Source organism: Apium graveolens, unplaced genomic scaffold (assembly GCF_009905375.1).
Source record: "Apium graveolens cultivar Ventura unplaced genomic scaffold, ASM990537v1 ctg6612, whole genome shotgun sequence".
Classification (NCBI taxonomy): domain Eukaryota; kingdom Viridiplantae; phylum Streptophyta; class Magnoliopsida; order Apiales; family Apiaceae; genus Apium; species Apium graveolens.
This window is the reverse complement of record NW_027419634.1, coordinates 35,626-60,799: the sequence shown is the minus strand read 5'-3', so window position 1 is coordinate 60,799 and position 25,174 is coordinate 35,626. Positions and strand designations below refer to the sequence as shown.

Here is a 25,174-nt window from a genome sequence, read left to right as displayed (position 1 = left end):
CAACGACTTTAAATACCCAATCCCACATGTGATATTGTACATGTTGCAAATCAAGGGTAAGAAAGATGATGCCCTTAATATTGTGTATCGCTTGAGCAGGATGAAGGGTTGAGGAGAGGGGATGTGTTGTTTTGTTATTTCCATCGCCCATGGTGGTTGTTGCTTAGATAATTTGAGAGAAAAAGAAAAATTAGGCTTAGGAAGTTTGGCTCGATACCATGCTAGAATACAGGAAAAGTCCTTTGCCTTGGGATTGTATTTCATTCAATATATATAGAGTTGTATGTTACAATATCAATCTATAACTAGCATAATAACACGTGCGAGGCACGAGTCATTTTCTAGAATTTTTTTATGCATCATGCAATTATAATGTTTTTAATTGTTTTCTTATTTGTAAATGTTGTACAATGTCTAACGTATATCAAATACAAGTTGATTATTTATCAATGTGTATTATTTTCATAAAAGACAATACCAAATTACACAGCGTTTCAAATATAACTCATTAGCAAAATATATATATATATATTCTTGTTTGTGTTGTATAATTTGTATTTAATGAAGGGATATAAATAGGGTAGTCAGTGTACATTTAAAACGAAACGATTATACTTAATATGTAAAATGACGTTAGTATGTTTACAAATAAAAAGTTAAAAAATAACATTTATGTTGAATACAGAGTTAACCAACAATTTTAAATTTTATTTAAATAAACTATATGTACTGGTCTATATTATTACTAAGTTCACTACTAACTTATAATTAACTTATTCAATTTAAAAAGATAAAAAATGCATAATTGAAGTCAGGATGACTTGCAATCATAATATACAATAATGTAAAATTTACACTATTATTAATATAAAAGTTGATTTTTTTGAAAAAGGTTAGTTTTTGAAATTCAAATTATGTATTTGTGGAATAATGTTAGTTTTTTATTTACAATACGGTTACCAAAGTAACATTAAGTTATGTGTGTATGTGTCAGCTTGTAAATTGTTGTATGTTACATTTCTTAGTAAATTACGATGGTTTCAATTATTTATATGCTAAATATCTGATTTATGTACATGTATAATCACTATTAACATCTAGTGAGACAAATGATTACTTAAATAACATGCATTTATAATTATTCGAAAATTAAAATTATGTAATAAATAAATTGCAATAATTTAAATATGGTATTCATATTATCATTAACAAACAATCTATATCCAGTTTTTACGCAACTGAGTATCAATCATAGTTGTAATATAAAAATAAATTATATATTATAAAGACTTATTATTGATATTTATGATTTTTATTTCAAGGATTCGAAGAAAAATTATAATTATATCGTTATTTAAACCGTTTTTAAGTTTCTTTTATTACTACTCTAATATTTCTTCATATAATAATTTCATAACAGTGTATACTATTTTCCTAAAATTAAATATTTTTCAATTTGATAAAGTTTTAAAAATATCAATTGAACTGGTTAATTCATTCATATTATTGAACACTATATATTTTTTATTTAAATAATATAAAATGCATTGAATCAAATGTTACAATATAGTATACATATAGCTTTTATTTGAATAATTCAAAATATAAAAATAATTCAAAATATTTGTACAATATTATCTTGATAAATGAATATTATTTATATAGAAGAATTCTTTTTAAAAAGCTTTTTAAAGTGAAAAATGAAAAATAAATCGATTTAATATATCATCGTAGTTTTAAAAAATATCGTGATATCTCATATCAAATTTCGAATATTTTTAAAATCAGAACAAGTCCCAAAAATAATAATGCGCTACCAGTGAAGTTAGTAATTTTAATATAAATAATCAATTGACTTGATCTTATAAACACCTCAAACACTTTAATTTATATTAACATAAGATATTAAAAAAAATTCACATTATTGGTAAGATATTCTCGCCGAACTAGTAATTTAAATTTACTAAACGTACAATGTGACGATGTTTTTTGACGGGTCATATAGTCAAATTTCGAGTATTTTAATTACTTTTTATCATAATAAAATATTTTAAAAATATATGAGATACATTTTTAAACTAAAAAAAGATTAATAAATAAGATAATAATTCATTTATGTACTATGTCTAATTTTATATCCAGAATTTAATTCTGTAAAATTAACTGTACAAATATTCAAGTAACAATATTTAAGTAACTATCTTTTTTTACAGAATTCAAGTAACTATCTTTAAAGTTAAATAAAATATTCATTTAGCACACTTACATATTATGTGTATGATAAAAAGCACATGTGACCTTATGATGTAGTGATATGAGGTTGTATATGTGAATGAAATATATTGAATTCGATTCCCACAAAGCACATATTTTATATAAAAATTAAAAACAGGGGTAGTTTGTCTTTTCAATGAGACTTTTTAATCTCACTAATTTTATTATTATTTTTAGTTTTTTTTTTATTTAACTCGAAAAATTAGAAGGGAGTCGAGACACAAGTTGCGCTCCCACCCCTTTCTGAATACAAAAGCTAAACCTATGAAAAAGAAAAACACCACTCTTAGCATTATTAGAGAGAATAATGGAAAGAATCTTGAGACGCGAGAGAACATCCAACGCTTTCGTGTCTAGTTCCCCAAAAGTAGAGAAGGCAAAGGGGATAAACGAATAACCATGGTCAGCGCAAATCCTAGAATACTTCCTTTTTTTCTTTTCCACCGCATTTAGCAACGCCACCCCAGGAGCCCATGAACTCACTCCCCCACCAACAATTGGAGAAATACCAGTCACATCCAGACATGCATCTTTACCTTGGGACCAATTGAACAACAATAGATCTGTAGGTCTGAGTTCTTGCCCAGCATCCGAAAGAAATCCCAAAGGAGCCTCCTTACGCACAGGATCGCTAACCTTGGAGCAGATATCCATCAGAATGTCGCGCACCAAATTATGCCTGAATTTCACACCTACATCACTTGAACAGTGAACTGCATGATCGCCCCACTGGTCCATCCTGTGAACATTACAACTCGGACACAAGGTGCCTTCAGTAAACAAAGGAATTGCAAACCGGTAGCACAATACCACCGAAATTGGCGTTGGTTCATCCTCTGCCCCAACCCATCAATAGGGATGGGAACAATACCCACCTCCAGATTAAGCTGGAAATCCAGAAATAGCAGGTTAGACTTTTTACAAACACACAGTAATTTGTAAAAGCCTAATTAGAGTGCAGGTCGCGTGTTTGATAAATGATGTTAGATTGTGCATTATTTTAGAGCAGACAGTTGGGCATGAGAATGTGATTGTAAATGGAAACACATCATCTCATTTATCCAGCACACATATATAAGTGAGAGATTTTGGCATTAGGACGGCAGTGGTACAATCTAGTCACAAATTTCCCTTAGTTTCACAAATTGAGTTAACCTCAACTGATCTTAAGTTGGCACCTGACATTTCTCCATTTCTTTTATTGTTAAACATATTTTCCCAGTTCATTTATTAGCTTAATTAAAATTTTAAAGTAAATCTTGCACATTACTTTTTTGTACACAAATTGCATAGAGGACTGATTTATTAGGGGAAAAAATTTAAGTTTGCTCGAACTTACCAAGAGCTTGTCTTTTTCTAATAGGATATCGTATAAGTAAAAATTGTCCTCATATTCATGTTTTCCGTATCATCTTCATTGCCTTCGTCGTTATCAGGTCCCAAGTGGCCATCGGTATAATTCAACCTGGGTAGAATATTCGAGAACTTAAAGTCTCGTTGTCAATGTCATCAAATGAGTTGATTGCTTGTATGCTTTCCATTTTTCTTCAAGACACGTGGAGTGGGCTTTCTTAAAAATTATAACTTATGACTTAAAGTTGGAAAGCGTCATATAAGTAATATGAACATTGTAACTTATAAGTTGTTTAGGTGTTTGGATAATTTTACGTATAAGTTTTTTATAAGTTGATGGTGTGTTTGGTAAATGATAACTTATAAGTTATAATTATTTTAAAATAATATTAAAATATAAATTAAAAATTGAATTAATATTTTTAATACATGATTATAAAATAAAATGGAGAAAATTTAAAATAAGGATAGTGACGGTTGCCAAACGATGTTACTGAAGCACGGAAGTTAGCTGTTCGAGCACTAAGATACTCTTTAATAGATGGGATTTTGTATAAAAGATCTTTTGTGGTCCCTTACTTAAGGTGTCTCAGGCCTGATGAGGCACGTTTGGCTCTTAAAGAAGTACATGAAGGCATACGTGGACAACACTTGGGGGGCAGAGCATTAGCTCATAAGATAACCCGTTTAGGTTTTTATTGGCCAGAAATGATGGCTCATGCCAAGGAATATGTGAAGAAGTGTGACCGCTGTCAGAAGCATGCACCTATTGTTAGGCAACCCCCTGAGATGCTGACCTCCATCAACTCACCCATCCCCTTTGCTATGTGGGGAATGGATATACTTAGGCTTTTCCCCATGGCCACTGCACAAAGGAAGTTTTTGATTGTGGCCATTGATTATTTTACTAAGTGGATTGAAGCCAAGCCCCTGGCCAAAATCACAAATAAGCAGGTTGCACAATTCCTGTGGGAAAATATCATGTGCCGGTATGGAATTCCCCGCATCCTAGTCACTGACAATGGAACACAGTTCAACAACGAAGGATTCAAGAAATATTGTGAAGAAAATGAAATTGAGTTACGGTTCACCTCTGTGGCTCACCCGCAAGCCAATGGGCAAGCAGAAGTGGCAAATCGAATATTCCTGGATGGACTAAAGAAGAGGATCGAGAAATTGAGGAATAATTGGGTGGATGAGATACTTCCAATACTATGGGCCTATAGGACTACCTGTAGAGTCACGACCGGAGCAACTCCCTTCATGTTAGCATATGGGGCAGAAGCAGTTGTTTCCGTGGAGATATCACATTCCTCTCCCAGGATTCAAGCTTTCAATGCTGAGGAGAATGAGGAAGGGAAAAGATTAGCCCTGGATCTAATCGACGAAGTGCGAGATGAGGCACATGAGAAGATAGTAGAATATCAGAAAAAGGCTTCGTTCTACTACAATCTAAGGGTTAAGGAAAGATTCTTCAAGCAAGGAGACTTAGTCTTGAGGAAGGTGGAACCCTCTGGTGTTGGGAAAAAAGAAAAGCTTGCCCCGAATTGGGAAGGGCCGTACAAGGTTAAGAACGTTCAAGGAAGGGGAACCTACAAGTTAGAAACTATGGATGGTTTCGAAGTACCGAAAACTTGGCATGCACAAAATATGAAGGTTTACTATGTGTAAGTCAGTTGAGTACGATTCTCACTTGTCAAAACGACAAGTAGGTTTAAAAGCACCTTGAAGCTTTGCTTGCGTAGGATTTTATATTCCAGTAGAATTTACATTCTCGAGTCATTGTTGTTAAGGGTCGAACCCATACTATGTAAGGTTTTGGAAAACTAGACTTCATATTATTGAGTTTGAAATTATTTCAACCTATGGATGTTTAAATTGTGATAATACCTTGTGTGGTTTTAACAAAAATCACGCGTTGATCATTGAAAGAAGAAGACTTCAAGGATTCTTTTATAAGAGTGCATGTTGCACAACTCAAAGGGCCAAGTAGTTCAAGTTTAAATGCATATTAAGTACTGGAAAGATAAAGGAGAAAGATGCGAATAAGAAAAGCAGCATAAAATAACCCCGAAGGGTAATAAGTTCTGATACAAACAAAGTTCAAACATAAGTTAAGAATAAAATTACAAAATAGAAGAACTACTCCTCCATGCGGGAGCCTTCATTCCCTTGCTCCTTATCAACACCTTCATTTTCAGCATCCTTCGTAGGAGAAGCGGGAGGAGAAGCAGGTGTTAGGATCCAAGATGTGATCATCTGGCTGAGGGGAGTTGAAGAGGGCATCTATGCTGTCCTCCGTCTCAGCCTGCTCAGGACTTATAATGTCCTTAGGGTCGACTAAGCCTGGATGCCTCTCAGAAACCGCCTTCATGGTCGCATCCCATCCCTGAGTAAACTGTAGGGAATAAAGACCCTCATCATGAATCTACATGAGATTCTTAAACTTGTCGGAGTCCATGTAGTCATCGATGAGTTTTTCCTTATCACTCCTAAGTTTCACCAGCTCGGAATGAGCCTTAGCCAGCTCCTCCTTCTTCGTGTCCAGCTTCTTCTCCAGGGCTTTAGCTCTCTCCTCCCATTTCTTCATCTCCTTCTCAAACTCATCAGAGTTACCCTTCCAAGACCTAGCCTGATGGAGGGCCGCCTGAAAGTAGGTGTTACTCTGCAAAGAAACATGAGTTAACACAAGTTCATTGAAATACGAGAAAGTTGGAATTTAAAAAAGAAAGAGTAGAAAGTTACCGCAGCTTGGGCCTGAGAACCCAGAAGCTCAATAGTCTCGATGTCACTCCCCATTGTTAGTGTATACTGAAAATATTTATTTGAAGTATGTACATTTATTTCTGGCCAGTTTATTTGAGAATCATTTGAATGTTTACATGTTATCTAATATTATATATTGTGAACAATCTAGTATCAAATGGGATACAGAATATTAGATTGTTAAATACGGTTTTATAATATAATAAGGTTCACAGCACAGGTGGTGCTGGACAATCCACTGATATGGCTGTAGTATTATTTAGATTAGTTTATATTGACTAATAAATAATACTAGTATACTTTGTGTATATTGAACATGATCAAATTTAGAATTGTTCCCTTAATACTGATTAAGAAGGAGAACTAAGATTCTATGTTATTATTAATGCTTAGGTTCTTAATCCGGAAATAGTAATTGACACGTGTATATTATTTACATGCTTTGATTTATATATAAAATAATTCTTTTGAATTATATCATTATATTTTGGGTGATGGAATTATATACATGGTGGATATTATTTATTGAAGGAATCCATGTCCTGATAATATTCGGGTTAATGATGTCCCCTTGAAAGCTCAAAAAGATTTAATTATGTGAAACCCTGCAGGTGGAATTTATTCTGGCATAATTAAATAAAGGTTGAGTGGATGATCAAGGATAAAAGATATTAATTAAATAAATTATCAGTAATTTATTTAATTAATGGACATATGATATTTTAAACATGGGGAATTTAATAAGCAAATAATATTGGAACCGAATTAATTAAATTACGGTATTAGGAAAGGTAGTGCAAATATTAATTCTTTAGTGGATTGAATTAATATTTAATTACATTGGGCTAGGCTCAAGATGTAATTAGAAGGCCCAACCTAATTATCCATGGTCCCTATTGTAGCCTATATATATTCTTATTCTCTTCTTGCTTGGCAATTGTGTGAAAACATATTGTAGCCACCAAGGAGCAAGAAGAGAGGATAACTTGAGAAGACGGAGGCCACACTTCGCTCAAGGGAATTTGGGAATACAATAGAAGAGCGTGGAATCAACCATTAACAAGATAATCCTCTTTTTGTAATCTTTATCGTAAAACGTAGTAACACCCTAAGTCCGTGGTTCCCAACACCCATAACGATGACAGTGAAGTCATGGGGAGTGATGGAATGATACGACCAATCCTTAGCATATTTGGTGGATCCAACCACCGTGTCACTTCTCCTAAAGCCCCAGTTAGGCCTGAAGGAGTGTGCCTTAAGTGGAGGATCCACGTCATCCCCCAGCTCCACAACAGGGACGTGGGGCTTAAGGAAGGTGGGAGCATCAGGCTTGCCCTTGGGGTCCCTGTTTAGCTTGGCCCTCTTCTGGCGGCCAGATTCCCCCTCCTTGGGCCTGTTGACGTTATTAATAGCCTCACAAGCTGAAAGAAAAAGTAGAAGGAATAATAAATTTCAAAAGATAATAAAGTTACAATTAAAGGGAAGGAAAAATAACTACGCAGGTATAAATTTACCTTTATCACTGGCCTGAGAGAGACCAACTTTCTTCAAGGAAAACTCCTCTAAAAGGGTCCAGGTGTCTGTTTTCCCATCATCTGAAATTAAGGTTTGATAGGCCACCTCCTCCTCATCAATTAACCTGATGCTACCAGGACTACCATCTGATACTTTGCAAAAGGGCCCACGGAAGAGTGTGGCCCAATCACCCCCGGCCCAGGTCAGCCTAACAAACTCATCCCTCTATTTAGGATTGTTCTCGACTATGGAGTTGCTATAAAAAATATGGGGAATTTTGGGCCGTTGACGAATTAAAACCCAGCCCGGTTGACCCATGGAACTATTATAAAATTGAAAAACTTTCCTAAAAACAGCTACATAAAGAGGAATATTGTGTCTAAGATAAAGAACCATAAAACAGAGAATATTCCTCCATGCATTAGGGGGAAGTTGACAAGGGTTAATTTTTACATCTGCAAGCAGACGAGGAATAAATTTGTGAAATGGAAACCTAAGACCCGCGTTCAGGGCTCCTCGATAAATAAACAAGGTATCCCCCTCCCAGTTACATGTCCTATCCCCGGGGGCAGCTGGGGTAATCCTAAGATAGGGTGGAAGTTTATACAGGGTATTCAGGGACTCAATTCTATCCTCTAACTCATGAAAGGTGTTACCATGGTTAGACGAATCTAATTCAGATAGAGAGGGATATTCATCAGCTCTAGAGTTTATCATATCGATTAAGGAAGTATACGAAGATTGAATTTGAATGTTTGTACCTCTCTTGGAAACGTTCATCTTCCCCAAACAAGCCAAGTCACGATCCGCCATTGATATGCTTCAGATGAATGCTTGAAACCCAGAAAAAAGTTGAAAGAGGTGGAACTGCGGTGGCTGAAGTCGCCGGAAATCGCCTTCTTAAGAGAGAACTCTAAGAGAATTTTGAAAGGAAGTTTGAGAAATGAGGAGTAAAGTGAGGATTCTCACTTCTCACTTCTCTTATATAAGCGAAAAGCTCGGAATACAAGGCGTTTTTAGGCCCATATAGCCAGGCCCAACTTAAAAAGCCCATTATCAAGAAGTGTCAGAAATAATCTAGAAGCACCGATATAAATTGAAGGGTCAAAAATCGACCAGAATTTTAAAGAAAAAGTTCGATCAGAGTCCTAATTGACAAAAGGCAGGAATCCTGATCGACATTTCATTCGATTAAAAGGGTAAAAAGCCATTTAGTTCGATCAGAGTCCTGATCAACAGAGAAAAGAATCCTGATCGATATTTCATTCGATCAAAATGATAGAAATTTACTTAGTTCGATTACAGTCCTGATCGACAAAAAGCATAATCCTAATCGATATTTCATTCGATCAAAAGGGTAGAAATTCACTTAGTTCGATCAGAGTCCTGATCGAAATCGATCAGGAATCCTGATCGATTTTGCATAAACCCTGATCGAAGATACCATCGATTAGAGTGTTACTTTGAGAGCTAGTTCGATCAGAATCCTGATCGAAATTGATCAGGAATCCTGATCGATTCTGCATAAATCCTGGGTGAAGATTCCATCGACTAGAGTGTAACTTTCTGAGCTAGTTCGATCAGGATCCTAATCAAAATCGATCAGGAATCCTGATCGAAGATTCAGTCGACCAGAATGGCAATATCAAAGTAAGATCGATCAGGATCCTGATCGATTTCGACCAGGATCCCTGATCGATTTGGTACGAATCCTGATCGATTTGGTATAAATCCTGATCGATTTTAAACCAGAAAATTAAGGAAAAATCCCAGAATAAAAGGAAAAATTCCAGAAAATTAAGAAAAAATCCCAGAATAAAGGGAAAAATTCCAAAAAATTAAGGAAAAATCCCAGAATTAAAGGAAAATTCTTGGAAATTAAGATAATTTCTAAATAAAAAGGGACGAAAGTAAATAGTTGTAAATATGTAGGTCGCTCCACACTTTACGCAAAAACGATACCCTGTAAAGGAACAAATGAACTTAACTTCTGCGAAACCTAGTCTCTGTTTCCCAAAAGTTGGGAGGCAAATGATCGGGATAAATAAATTCTGATTGTGTAATTAAATATTACATTGATTATACAAGATGTGGGCTGCTAGGCCCAATAAGAAGATGTATGATATTCAGACAAAAAAGGTTAGCACATTGATTAGGCCTGATGGACCAGATCAGGCCTGATGGAACAAAGAAGGCCCAAAACCCTGATTATTAATTAATTTCGTAATTAATTAATTAGGGGAAAATCAGCTATGAAAAAGAGTCCCAATAAGGACATAAATCCTTGTAGATTGGCCTCCAAGGAACCTCATAGGATAAGGAATCAGCTTCCTACTTCCTAGGACTCCAAAGTCCATTCTAATTTAGAGACTTGACCACCAAGTCTCCTATACCAAGTCCAATTCAAGGACTCCCAACATTTATATAAGGGGTCTCACCCCACAAACAAGAACTATGTTTTTTGACTTGATCCTTGGCAATCAGCAAGGTACGTAGGCATCTTGTTAAGGCAAATTGAGTCACGAAACATAAGAGCAGTCAAATCGAGCCTTGAAACTCACGTTCCTTAGTAATAAATACAGCAATTATATATCTTAGTTTTTAATCCATAACACCATATAAGTTATTAAAATTCTCTAAATATTTTGATCCTCCAAAATGATATATTTTCTTTTGCTAAGAAAGGTCTTTAAAAAGTCTCTATAGTGTATTCCTTTTATTTTTTTAATAATGACTCTCATCATTTAATTCATTTCCATAAATAATTGATTTTGTGATTTTTCTCCCCTAGTTTTATTACAACCACTTCACATTTTTCACAAAACAGGGAGGGTGTTTTAGTGAGGAGGTGAGGAGATTCTCTTAACTAAGTTCTAATAATATTACCTTTAACTAAGATCTATTAATATTAATTAAATTAATAGAGAAAACAAAGATTTTATTACGTGTTTCACCAAGTATTTAAGAGAATCTTATTCTTAAAAGTCATTATCCTTAATAATAATAAAAAAGAATTAAAGATTCACTTAAGTCATCACTTATATAAATTATACTTTTTTTATTCACCTTTTAACATGAGATGAAAAGCCTATTGAAGTGTAAAATTACATATTTTAAACTGTGCACATTATATTTTATAGTAACTATTTTCTTAAAAAATACTTAAAATATGACAAATATATATAAATTTCACCATAACTTCTTACTTTTGAAAAGATCACTCTCCAAATTTGTTCACAAGTCCCGCTTCTAACTACATTAGTTTAGTTACAAGAAAATGATAGATAGACAAATTGTCTACCAGGTAAATCACATAACACATGATATCTATGGAAGTAACATGAACAAATTTAACCTTTGTATCGTGTTTTTTAGCAATTTTTTTTTAAAAAAAAATTCATGTTTAAGAATTTAAATAAATTTCAATCCAAATTTTAGATATTGTGGATCTAAATAATTTTAAAAAAAAGTTCAGATTTTATAAATACTTAAATAGAATGAAAAAATCAAAAATTTTAAACATAAATTAGGTTACATAAGGAAATTAATAAATGCTTGAATCATGTAATTCAAATTATATTAAGAGTATTAATAAAAATGGAGATCACTAATCTTATGCATATTTTTGTAGAAATGTAAATATTGTACTAGTTAATTGAGATTAAAGAAAATCATTAAATATAAATTAATTGATAATATCAACAAGGAAAGTGTAAAGTTGGGAGCAAATATTACTATCAAATCTTGTAGAAAATGGAAACGTTTTTCTATGAATACGTATATCTCCATGTATTTTTCCATTTTCAAGACATTACCCTTCTTATAATTATGGTATGATACTTAAATATTTATCCAAAATCTTGACCACACGAATCAAAACCAGATCAACCGTAATTCTCTAGTTCTCTCCCTAAGGAGGGTTCTCTTTCGAAACTCCTCATATATATATATATATCATATATATATATAAAGAAGTTTCAATAGAAAACCTCAGAAAAGAATATTGTTTTTAACCTTGATTTGCGTATTAAAAATGTGTATTTATACCTTATTTATGTACTAGTATACTATATGTATAACATTAATATTAATTATTTATACGCATCTACATTAATACGTTTCCTTAATTACAAATATTTTAATTTTACATTCTATAAATCAACTATACAACTTCCTTTTTAAGTTATCAATTTAAATTAACATGATTAATCTAAATGACATGATTGATCACACACACATATATATATTAACACATATATATATTAGTATCTTGGTATAATCAGATCATGCCAGTTACCTTATTTAAGATTTTAAAAATTTGAATTCTAGAAATTTACCTTATTTATGTAAGTATTATATATCTATATCATTAATGGTAATCTTTAAATATTATTTGGAATATGTTGTGTTCTTGATTATAAGTCAAACAAAACACCTTAGGGTCTGTTTGGAATTGTTGTTGCAGACAACAACATCAGTTTTTTACAGAAAAGCTGTTAGAAAGGTGTTTGATAAATTCTAAAATTTGTTGTCTGGAAAAGTACTTTTGGTCTAAAACCTGCTGTTAGCAAAAATATGTCCCCCATACTTTTGGAAAAAGCTGTTTTCAACTTTTGCATAAATTAGCCCAACTTTTGCAGAAAGCTGTTTCACAATCAAATCTTCTCAAAAATATTATTTTTATATATTATTTCTCAACATATGCATAAATTAAAAAAAATTACCAAACAATCATCTAATTTTTCTGAGAGCACTTTTTCCACCAGCACTTTTTCTCACGGCACAGCAGTTTTCAACAGCACTCCCAAACGGAGCCTTAGTAGATTTAACCCATAGTAGGATATAAGAAAGAGTATAATTTTTTGATCGAATTTGTGTACATAATTACCAAAATAAAATAAATATAAATGCTTAATTCATTTAGATTTGTGTCATATCCTAATCTTTATATTTTGGTCTTATATCATTTATTTAAATTTGTGTCATAATTATTACCAGATATTATGTCTTGGTCTTATATTGTGGTGGTATTATATACCGGATATTTCCCTTCTATTTTGGCTTAAATTTTAGAATTTCTGATTTTAAATCAAATGTAAATCTAGATAATTCTGAATTTGAAGATGAAGTGTAAAGAAGTCAAAATCCATTTGAGTTTTTGTGAACCTATGCATCAAATTAAAGTACACAGGTTAGGACCAGAACATCTTCAAAAGATCTGAAAAAAAAATGGATCATTCATGTTCTATATTCCAATTATCAATTTGAATGTGGATATTGGCAATCTGATTATAAATGCAAAGGGATTTCAAAATAGGTATCAATTTTTATTGGAAAGCAGAGCCAAACATATACAAATTTCAGACTGAAGTGTGTTTTGCAGTGTTCGTAATAGCTAGTACATGGGAATTTTTTTGTGTAGGTATAGAACATCTGAGTCTGAAATGAGGTATTTTGGTATTTTTCATTACGCTTATATCTCCAAGTTCTGTGCATAGATTCGTTCAAGAAAACCTTTATGAACAAAAACTGCCTTGTCCTGGATACCATCTTTCTCCGCAAATACTTCCCATTTAGATATTTCTAAATGGATTGGTACCATCTCCGTACGAGAAGACCGTCATCCAACCTATACAAAAGAAGTAAAAGGACCAGATTAAATGGCCATTCTAACTGCTTAAAAGTCCAACCAAATGAAACAATAATATTCATTTGGCCATTTTAATTATCAACTTCAGAGTTCGGTTGTCACGGTTACGGAATTTGAAATACCTTTGCTGTGTTGGATTATACATTGTTGCAATCTGGGAGTATAATGACCAACCACACTGGCAGGTGGAACCTGAATGGCTTTTTCAGGCCCAATTCCATATATTTTTGTTGAGGCAATTCTGAGATCTTCGACATCGGAGAGTTTTTATCGAGAAACCAACAACCAGAAGTGCCTAGCCGTGTGTAGACCGAAATGGACTCGCGAAGCTGGTAAACGTTTGGCTAAGATCCTTTCTGAAAGCTCGAGAGTACCAAATGAATTTCTGACATGAAGAAAGGTTCACCTGTCTAGAGTTCTCAATACAAGGTTCAACTCGATTCAAAGAAGTCTAAGCTTTTACGAGTGAATGGGTTGTGAAATTCCACTACTGTTCCCTCTTTATGGTCCAAGTTAGCAATGAATGGAGCACATATTCCTGGACCATCTGCATATATATCAACCTAAAAAAATGGCTTTAGTAACAGAAATAATACAACTCACTAAGAATTGAGACCAGAATTGAGATGCTAGTACTGATTTTGAGTTAGACTGCATATTACTATTATCTATTAAACAAAGCTCCCAAGTTGCTTGCTGCACATAGGATCAAAGAAAAGCTCCTAAAACACATCGAGACATTCCGCATTGTTAAAGTGAGAAAGTTCGAATGCCTAGTCTCCTAGATAGCCAAAAGTCAACAGCAAATGTGTACAAGAAGTAGCAAACAACTGGGGCAGGGATTTAGTCGTTTACTACAAGTCGGCCTGCGTGATTGTCTTAGCCTACATCACTAACTTGGGAATAAGTGCCATCATTAAAACCAAGATTGGAGTCACTAATAACAAAATTTGAATAGGAAACATATAAACAGTAATGACTACGAAGATGAGAGGTGAAGTAAAAATTGCAGTTTGACGATAATTATATTTGTGTAGGACATGAGCACGAAGAAAGGACAGGCATTCTACATTATACTACAAGGAACAAGCTATTGTTTACACTTGTGGAATGAGAAGGGGGAAAAATGACAAGTACGCATAATGTACACGAATTAGTCTTAGTTTATTCCATTCTACCTCATTCTGTTCCTTCTAACCAAATGGAAACACTGCAAATAGGAAATGCTTATATACTGTAACTGTGAGTGTGGATAACTGTGAGACAGAGAGGGTGGGAAGAATCGGGTGATTGTGGACGTAGGGTCATTGGGCTATAAGATGAGAAATTCTGACTATCAATGAGGGTGTATTTCTAAGACGCCATATTGTAAATTGTAAGATGGGAAAGGTTCCATTATAATGACAAAACTTGAATGTCCATTAACAGAAAATACTAGCTAGACAGCCCAGACTCAATAAAGATAAGATGATAAAAATTTCCCCTTGGAAACTATTACAGCAGACACTTATGGTGTCTGTTAGTTGGGCGGAATGGAAAGTATTGTTAACAAATATCTGAATTCGAGGTAAGAGTTGGGTTTTGAAAAAATAAAAGATTTAGTTCTGTTACTTTTATAGGTTGGGAGATACAGGAGTTCTATATTCTAACCTGTAACAGATATATTATAATGAGAATTTATTAATTTATAGTACTTAACCTCTCAGTTAATTTACTTAGCTTGCTCTGAACTTGACTGGCTAAACTACTACATGTGAAAGTCTTCCCAAATGCAAGTACGAACATGACGGTTTATAAAGACTTACTGTAGATTTTTAGAAGCACTGTACACCTCTTGTAAAAGTCCAAAAGAAAGTATGGTCCGGGCATTCTTCAGCAGAGCACTCTCGTACAACTTAAGAGCTCTATCCAATTCCCAGAGATGTCCTCCATTTTGAGAGATTTAACAAACTCGAATGCCAGAAAAATAATTACATTGTAATGAAGAAACTGAGACCACATTAATCACATCACAGACAAAAAACATGAGTGGGTAATTCTTTGTCAATGTTTGAAAACTAACCATACTCATCAATACGAGCATCATAATCATAACTTGTTGTAAAAAAATGCGCCAGAAGTACGCCCAAGTTTGTCCCACCAGGAAAGTAGGTCCAACACACAAGAGTAAATGACAGTTGAGTAAATGCTTATCACATGTTTTAACAATTAAAACTGGTGACAAGATAACATCATCCAGGTGTCCTTAGTGAGAGGAAAAAAACTGGTGTATGAATTTTTATATTATAGAGATTTCAAAAAATTAAAGATACAGTATAATACGTAGCATATACCAGTTAAGCACTCTTCCTCCTTTCTGGAAAAAAGTGCAGTAGCATAAGCAATATCTTCAGCGGGCCTATGAGAACTGCAATTCCAAAAGTTTTGATCCTGAAAGTTTAAATATAAAAATGCAATTACTACAGAAAGGCACATACACCACACACACACACATTCATGATACATAGTAACATTATATCATATTATTTATAGCATCATAAGGGATAGCAAAAAGATTTGTACCAAAGTGAATAGATCAATAGACCTTTTAGGGTGCGATAAAACAGGTAGTTCGTAAACAAGCATATTTGAGGCAAATATGTTCTCCCCATACTTCTAGGTTTTAACCAAAAATGTAAAAAATAAATTGTGCTAGGCAATTGTTTATTGATGGTGAGGCTGCTATATTCTGTTACACACGGCAATGATGGTCCTACCCGCTCAATTCACTGGTAAAAATTAAGTATCGCACTGGTGGGTTAGAAAAGTCACTAGGCAGAAGTACTTGTTTTCCAGAATTCGATTTTCTTCAAAGCCAAACATCTTGCATGGTATTATGTTCTAGAGTCCAAGCAATTCTTTCAAAGATGTCCAAATTCATAACAAATCAAATTTATGTAGTCGATCAATGGTACAGTGACTTCCAAATACAGGTTTGTGAGCAAGTCAAAGGTCATGCTGGCTTCTTTAATTTCTTAAATTTACTATCAGTCGTGAACATAATACAAAGAAAATACTATTAATTTTGAACTGGGATTACAGCTTTGAGACAAAGTACTTCATGGCAGTATATACATACTATCATGATGTCTCTTTTATTCTTAAAAGGGAGGACATCAAATTAATGGTTCCATTAGGTTGCATAAGGGAATCGTACTGATGAGCAAACGTGAAAAGATAAGGTTGTATGCACACAGAAATAATTCATGATTATGTCTTTAAAGTCGTGATGTCAAGAACAAGATACATGAGACTGACTCCTCACAGATAAAGTAACAGCAGCAGAAGACATCAGGCATATTTTTTACAGACACCCACTAAGAAGTAAAAATGACCTGAATACCTTCGAGAACCACTACGCTTAGATTCTACTCGATCAGTTTTTATAGGACTCTAATAGTATAATAGTACAGTACTAGATTTGAATATAATACAGACTATTGCAAACTTCATTCAAATAATACCAGCAGCTTTGAACCATCGAATATGATCTGAATATAAGTAGCTTACAAGTTCTAAATTATTGTACTTGTGTTGATAATTAAGAATGTTAGTAGTATATTTTGTAATTATACCAAAAAGGTAATCAGATACGATATATGTAAATATTTCCCATATATCTGTTAAAAGAATTCTGTACATCAGATAATAAACAGGTAATACAGGTAAGTTGACTTCGTATACGTAGATTAGCATTAAGATATGTTTGAACCACAAAAGGAGTAGTAATTGTCACATATCAGTCGTATATAGTTTGCAGAACTCAAATAATTTTACGAGCAAAGCCCTTTGCTCATATTCAAATCTGGTATCATAATATAGAGTACTTGTATGTTTAGGATTCAGCTTGAATAAACACAAATACAAGTAATGTGCCATATTTTCGTGCCGATTTGGGTCGAACACCAAGCTACTTGACAAACTTATTAACCCTACAGTATTGCAGTAAGCCATACTTGTCTATTTTTCTTTCTTAAGATTTGTATCGACTAATATACTCATTACTCACTCACAAATCCTCCAATAAGACTTGAATCCTGAACCTTTTGTAAAGGTAGGAACAAGAGATTAGATACTCACAAAGACAGATACTAGGCTCAAAAAGCCTTGAATCATCAACTTTCCTCAATCTTTTGACAGTAAAGGAATTTTCAAATGCACACACATCTTGAACTTTAACCTTCCTAGACCTCTTTGGAAGGTGGGTATATAACTACCTAAGTTGGAGGACATGGTGATTATAACCTATGCAGTAGATTTATCAATTAAACATCTTAAACTAAGTTCCTTTTTAACTTTTATATATGTCACATACCTCACTTGCCTCTATTCCCATTGTGTAAAAAGAGTAATTAAAGTGCATACAGTCATTAAAATCTATTAACTTGTGACTCTTTTTTAGATTTGATTGGTTACCAACTATTAAGAACCCCATATTTACATATTTTAAAAAATTGTTTATGTTAGACGCATCCAAATCAGGAAGCAACATTTATTGGGCTGATTTTAAATGGACGGCCGCATATTGAACAAATCTGTTTTACTCCCTATTTCTGGATGATATGATGAAATAAAATAAATTTAATGGACTACAGAGTAGAGGACTAAAAATGTTTCTACAGCTTGTCATAATATAAACGGTTTTACAATATTGATCATATCTCAGACATATATTCATGTCCGAGTATAGTAGATTGTTCTTAGTGTTTGAATCAGTTTCTGAAAGTACTGCTAAGTCATGATGGTGCTCAAGTTCTGGTGGTTACCGTTACTGTCTTTAGAAAGGACAGTAAGATTCTGGGTTTGAAATATTTTGGTTGAGTGCAGAAAGATTACTATTTTGGAATGCAAACCTGCTGCTACTGGTGCTTATTTGTATGGATGCCAATTCCCCGATGAGTTTGTGGTAATGCTGCCCTTCCGATGCTAATAGTTCTCTATTGGTATACCTGGTTAATTATATGGCAGGAACCTAATATAGTTCTCAATTCTTGATCTAGTGCAGCACTAGTTTAAATTCTCATTGTTTATATGCTTGTAACTTTCCCCGCAGTACATACGGGAGAATTTTTTTAAAATGTTCAGCTTAGCAAAAATAACAATTATTTGTATTGAAAACTAATATGGTAAGACACTAACCATAGGCTTTGGAGCATTTGGCTGCTTGCACATTACCCAAGGTACCCTGTATTCTGAGATGTAGCAATTTTTGCAGCCCAAGAGAGATTAGCTTTGCCTACATCGCCACATTTGGATTCAAAAGCATGTACTCATTCTCCACCTGTGCATTAAGAGAAGTTAAAACCCAAACTTTTGTACATTAAAAAACAGTTTCAAGCATCATGTTAGGCAAAGCACCAACTATACAACAAATTGAAATGTAAATGCAAATTAGAATTAGTTTAACATATGTATGACATTAAATAAAATAAGAACACAACAATCAATTCAAGTAAACTAGACAGCAAAATAAAATTAATCACTTAAATACAATTAAGTACCTCATCCCGTCGGTTACCCCAAATAGCTGCATTGTCCAGAGATGGAACACGAGGAAGAGGAGCTAACGTAGGCGATCTAGTCCATGCCCATGACCGCAGTAGGAGTACGCATCTGGTGTTCTCCTCGGATGGCTATCTTACATGACTTGCATAACACCCTAAATAAATATGCAGGTGCTGATTCCCATGAGAAATTCCGACAACCCTCTAAAACTTGATCAATGGTAGATACATGCAATGAACCTGACTGCCTGATTGATCTGTGAATAAAACCCCGGAAAACAGCTGCAACAGATATGAATGTGTGTATCGCATGAGCTCGGGAGATGCATCATCAGGCAGTCATTTGAAGTTTTCAGTCGGCCAGCTCAACTGAACCTACCACCTATAAAACTTTTTCCAGGTGCTTTTCCAACAAACCTCCACAATAGGCTTGTCCCGCCCATTATCAAGCAGTGTAAGACCAAATACCTGATCAACATCTATGCGCAGACCAAGGAGGACACTAACATCTTGAAGTGTGATGATACACACTCAGACAGGTAGGTGAAATGTATGTGTTTCAGGCCACCAACGCTCTACTAGTGCAGTGATCAAACCCCAAGCCATGACAATGCAAGAGAGCCGTGAAACACCATCAAACATCAGGTCTGAAAGAATGGGAATCATCCTCTCATATAGCTTCCAATGTCTAGCCTGGTTAGGATTAAGCCGCCATGAATTTTGAAATTCTCCAGCACCCGCCTTTCTCACAACATTGGATACGAATGGATGTAAATGTAGCACGCAAGTCTCTACTCTCTAGGTCCAGGGTCCATGGACAGCTCATCCTCAGGGTGCACACCCTAAAAACAAAACATAATTACAATGTAGTACATCTGTTGATAAGCAAATAGGTTGATTGTTTATAAACTTAGGAAAAAGCAACCGCAAAATCACTTATAATGTTATATACATGCTATAGTATGACATGATGCAGTAAAACATTTATTGACACGAAAGTATGTATGTAAAAATACAGAGTTACATATAAACACTCAGAATCATTGAATGACAAATTCAGCATATCGTATTTAAAGTGAAAAAATGTGATATATACATGTTGGTAGATAGCAAGCATATGTAGTGAAATGTAAACAAGAAGCATAGTGCAACGCTTATAGAATCCAACAGCGGCAAGTTTAAAGTGCTGTAAGTCTACCTAAGTGGATTAAGCTACCTGACAATCATCGTAAGTAATTCGTATTTAAGTTTGCAGTATAATAAGTTTAAATCAGATGCAAGTGCTATTCCGGAATATTAATATTGATTGTCTGTTAAGTATATGCGAGCTCATCATACCAACAAAATATTGGTTCTAAAAGCCATACAAGCAACAAATTAGTAATAGTAATGAATAATCCATTCAAATTAGTCTCACAAGTAAATGAATAAATTATCAAACTCTATTTTACAGTGTGATGATTTATAACATTCACAACACACATTCAAACCTAAAATTGCAACACAATCATGAATACAGATTAATATAAATATACATATTAACGTTGATGCTCGCAGAATTTGACTTCATAATTTCGTTTCCCCCTTTGCGAAGATGCATCCACTGTTGAGGCGGGTCGGGTTGAAGGAAGATGGATGAATACACCAAGTTATTTTCCCCAAAACTAATTGGAACCCCGGTACAAAATTACTAAAATCCCCTTCAATTTTAAAATCTCTTTATATCATCTTTTAAAATCCTTTTTCCAAAATCTTTTTTTGCATTCACATCAATTTTGTAAAAAAATAAGATTAATTTATATAATTGCAATGCAGTCACTTAATAAAGAGTAAATACAGTTAAACTTCTTTAAAGTAATACCAAATTTATTACTTTATCGATATTTCAGCTTTTTATATGAGGAGCTCCGACGGATGTATGAATGACAAGGTGTATGCTATGTATCGGGAGGTATTTGTGATCCGAGATGTTCTGATGAGATTGATGAGGTGTATGTGACCTTTTGTACCTTCACCAGAGGCAGGTTCTGTCGAGGTGTTTTGTTAGGGAGATTGTGCACCTATTATTGCGGTTCCCGCCGTTATTACGATTGTTGCTAAGAGGTGCTGGAGAAGGAGTGTTAGCAGTATGAGGGGCACACATAATAAATGAATTTGTCCCATAGTTGTGTTGACGGTGGGACTCCTCGTGCACGAGCATACTGCGAGCAGTTAAGAATGAAGGGAATGGATTCATGATATTGATAAAACTACATGTAGCATCAAAGATTTACGGGAGTCCATTCACGATTGAAGAACACGTTGTTGATCACTCACTGTCTCCTTAACATCTTTGAGTTGACCAGCCAACGACTTGAGGTGCTGATAATAAGAAGTGACATTAGGAAAATCCTCCATCTTAGTATGATTAAATTGATACTCAAAAATTTGCAGCGCGCACACCTTTGTTATCCTGAAACAAATCATTCACATGAAGTCAAGCATCTATGGCACAAGAACCAGGATGAATAATAGTAAGAAGAAGATCCCACGATATAGTGCTATATGATAACTCCGGTGTACGGGGCTACTCCTTCCGATGCCGCGCCTGGACCTTCGTAGCGGCTGTGGTGTAGCTGTGGTGGGGTATCTGCAAAACAACACCGGAAAGGGGGTTTGAGCCATGCGGCACCTCCGGTGTGAGAGTAAGAGTTTACTTTGAGGAATATAAAGATAGATAAGAAATTATGGTAGTTGTGTGTCTATAGGCGTGTACGAGAATGTGTAACCCCTAAATTGTTTCCCTTTGGGGTATTTATAGCCCAAATGTAGGGTTTAGGGTTTGGTACATTTAGATCAGGGCCGTTCATTTCTGGGGGCGGAGGACGCCTAGCTCGGATGGATTCGCTACACGTGTCCAGGCAGGTACCACCTTTGAGACGACCCAAAGGCGTGTTGACGCGTGTCATGCTTATCTCAGGTGTTGGTTGTTGATAGCCGTCACTGTCATGTGCCCTTCCTTGGTGGGCTGTGGGGCATACCTGGGTTTGGGGGACCCCCATCAAGTCTGCTCTAGCTGGGTTGGACCCTATCTGGGAGGTGATCTTGCTCCTGTGTTGGGCCTGTGTCCGGATCCAAGATGGGAGGTGATCTTGCTCCTGGGTTAGGCCTGGGCCCGGAAATCAATCCGAGTATCGATCCCTCCACTTGATCTGGGCGAGGGGGGTCTCAGTTCTCTAACTGAGCTTGTCCTACCCTGGATCTAGGTTGGACTCTAGCTAGGTTGTCTATACCCTATCACTATAAATCCAAGAAAATACTATTACATCTAATTATTTCCAGTTGGAAGCAGAGACCGTAAGATCCGGGGGAGTCGTCACAAGATCATCCATATGATTCATCATGTTGTGGGCCATGACAACGACTTTAAATACCCAATCCCACATGTGATATTGTACATGTTGCAAATCAAGGGTAAGAAAGATGATGCCCTTAATATTGTGTATCACTTGAGCAGGATGAAGGGTTGAGGAGAGGGGATGTGTTGTTTTGTTATTTCCATCGCCCATGGTGGTTGTTGCTAAGATAATTTGAGAGAAAAAGAAAAATTAGGCTTAGGAAGTTTGGCTCGATACCATGCTAGAATACAGGAAAAGTCCTCTGCCTTGGGATTGTATTTCATTCAATATATATAGAGTTGTATGTTACAATATCAATCTATAACTAGCATAATAACCCGTGCGAGGCACGAGTCATTTTCTAGAATTTTTTATGCATCATGCAATTAGAATGTTTTTAATTGTTTTCTTATTTGTAAATGTTGTACAATGTCTAACGTATATCAAATACAAGTTGATTATTTATCAATGTGTATTATTTTCATAAAAGACAATACCAAATTACACAGCGTTTCAAATATAACTCATTAGCAATATATATATATATATATTCTTGTTTGTGTTGTATAATTTGTATTTAATGAAGGGATATAAATAGGGTAGTCAGTGTACGTTTAAAACGAAACGATTATACTTAATATGTAGAATGACGTTAGTATGTTTACAAATAAAAAGTTAAAAAATAACATTTATGTTGAATACAGAGTTAACCAACAATTTTGAATTTTATTTAAATAAACTATATGTACTGGTCTATATTATTACTAAGTTCACTACTAACTTATAATTAACTTATTCAATTTAAAAAGATAAAAAATGCATAATTGAAGTCAGGATGACTTGCAATCATAATATACAATAATGTAAAATTTACACTATTATTAATATAAAAGTTGATTTTATTGAAAAAGGTTAGTTTTTGAAATTCAAATTATGTATTTGTGGAATAATGTTAGTTTTTTATTTACAATACGGTTACCAAAGTAACATTAAGTTATGTGTGTATGTGTCAGCTTGTAAATTGTTGTATGTTACATTTCTTAGTAAATTACGATGGTTTCAATTATTTATATGCTAAATATCTGATTTATGTACATGTATAATCGCTATTAACATCTAGTGAGACAAATGAGTACTTAAATAACATGCATTTATAATTATTCGAAAATTAAAATTATGTAATAAATAAATTGCAATAATTTAAATATGGTATTCATATTATCATTGACAAACAATCTATATCCAGTTTTTACGCAACTGAGTATCAATCATAGTTGTAATATAAAAATAAATTATATATTATAAAGACTTATTATTGATATTTATGATTTTTATTTCAAGGATTCGAAGAAAAATTATAATTATATCGTTATTTAAACCGTTTTTAAGTTTCTTTTATTACTACTCTAATATTTCTTCATATAATAATTTCATAACAGTGTATACTATTTTCCTAAAATTAAATATTTTTCAATTTGATAAAGTTTTATAAATATCAGTTGAACTGGTTAATTCATTCATATTATTGAACACTATATATTTTTTATTTAAATAATATAAAATGCATTGAATCAAATGTTACAATATAGTATACATATAGCTTTTATTTGAATAATTCAAAATATAAAAATAATTCAAAATATTTGTACAATATTATCTTGATAAATGAATATTATTTATATAGAAGAATTTTTTTTAAAAAGCTTTTTAAAGTGAAAAATGAAAAATAAATCGATTTAATATATCATCGTAGTTTTAAAAAATATCGTGATATCTCATATCAAATTTCGAATATTTTTAAAATCGGAACAAGTCCCAAAAATAATAATGCGCTACCAGTGAAGTTAGTAATTTTAATATAAATAATCAATTGACTTGATCTTATAAACACCTCAAACACATTAATTTATATTAACATAAGATATTAAAAAAATTCACATTATTGGTAAGATATTCTCGCCGAACTTGTAATTTAAATTTACTAAACGTACAATGTGACGATATTTTTTGACGGGTCATATAGTCAAATTTCGAGTATTTTAATTACTTTTTATCATAATAAAATATGTTAAAAATATATGAGATACATTTTTAAACTAAAAAAAGATTAATAAATAAGATAATAATTCATTTATGTACTATGTCTAATTTTATATCCAGAATTTAATTCTGTAAAATTAACTGTACAAATATTTAAGTAACAATATTTAAGTAACTATCTTTTTTTACAGAATTCAAGTAACTATCTTTTAAGTTAAATAAAATATTCATTTAGCACACTTACATATTATGTGTATGATAAAAAGCACATGTGACCTTATGATGTAGTGATATGAGGTTGTATAAGTGAATGAAATATATTGAATTCGATTCCCACAAAGCACATATTTTATATAAAAATTAAAAACAGGGGTAGTTTGTCTTTTCAATGAGACTTTTTAATCTCACTAATTTTATTATTATTTTTAGTTTTTTTTTAATTTAACTCGAAAAATTAGAAGGGAGTCGAGACACAAGTTGCGCTCCCACCCCTTTCTGAATACAAAAGCTAAACCTATGAAAAAGAAAAACACCACTCTTAGCATTATTAGAGAGAATAATGGAAAGAGTCTTGAGACGCGAGAGAACATCCAACACTTTCGTGTCTAGTTCCCCAAAAGTAGAGAAGGCAAAGGGGATAAACGAATAACCATGGT

At 33.6% G+C, this 25,174-nt stretch overlaps 1 long non-coding RNA gene across 4 annotated transcripts; it reads right to left on the bottom strand.

Moving 5' to 3' along the window:
- Positions 1–13,214: 13,214 nt before the first annotated feature.
- LOC141703402 (uncharacterized) lies at positions 13,215–20,795 on the bottom strand. Of its 4 annotated transcripts, none has more exons than XR_012567518.1 (7): positions 20,637–20,795; positions 19,099–19,943; positions 18,737–18,878; positions 18,451–18,546; positions 15,364–15,988; positions 13,681–14,121; positions 13,215–13,537 (listed from the first exon to the last, which is right to left on the bottom strand). It is a non-coding gene; the product is annotated as an uncharacterized LOC141703402 (long non-coding RNA). The 4 variants fall into 4 exon arrangements; XR_012567519.1 differs by lacking the exon at positions 18,451–18,546 and having other exon boundaries at positions 15,364–15,547; positions 15,621–15,988; XR_012567520.1 differs by lacking the exon at positions 18,451–18,546 and having other exon boundaries at positions 15,364–15,508; positions 15,621–15,988.
- Positions 20,796–25,174: the final 4,379 nt, after the last annotated feature.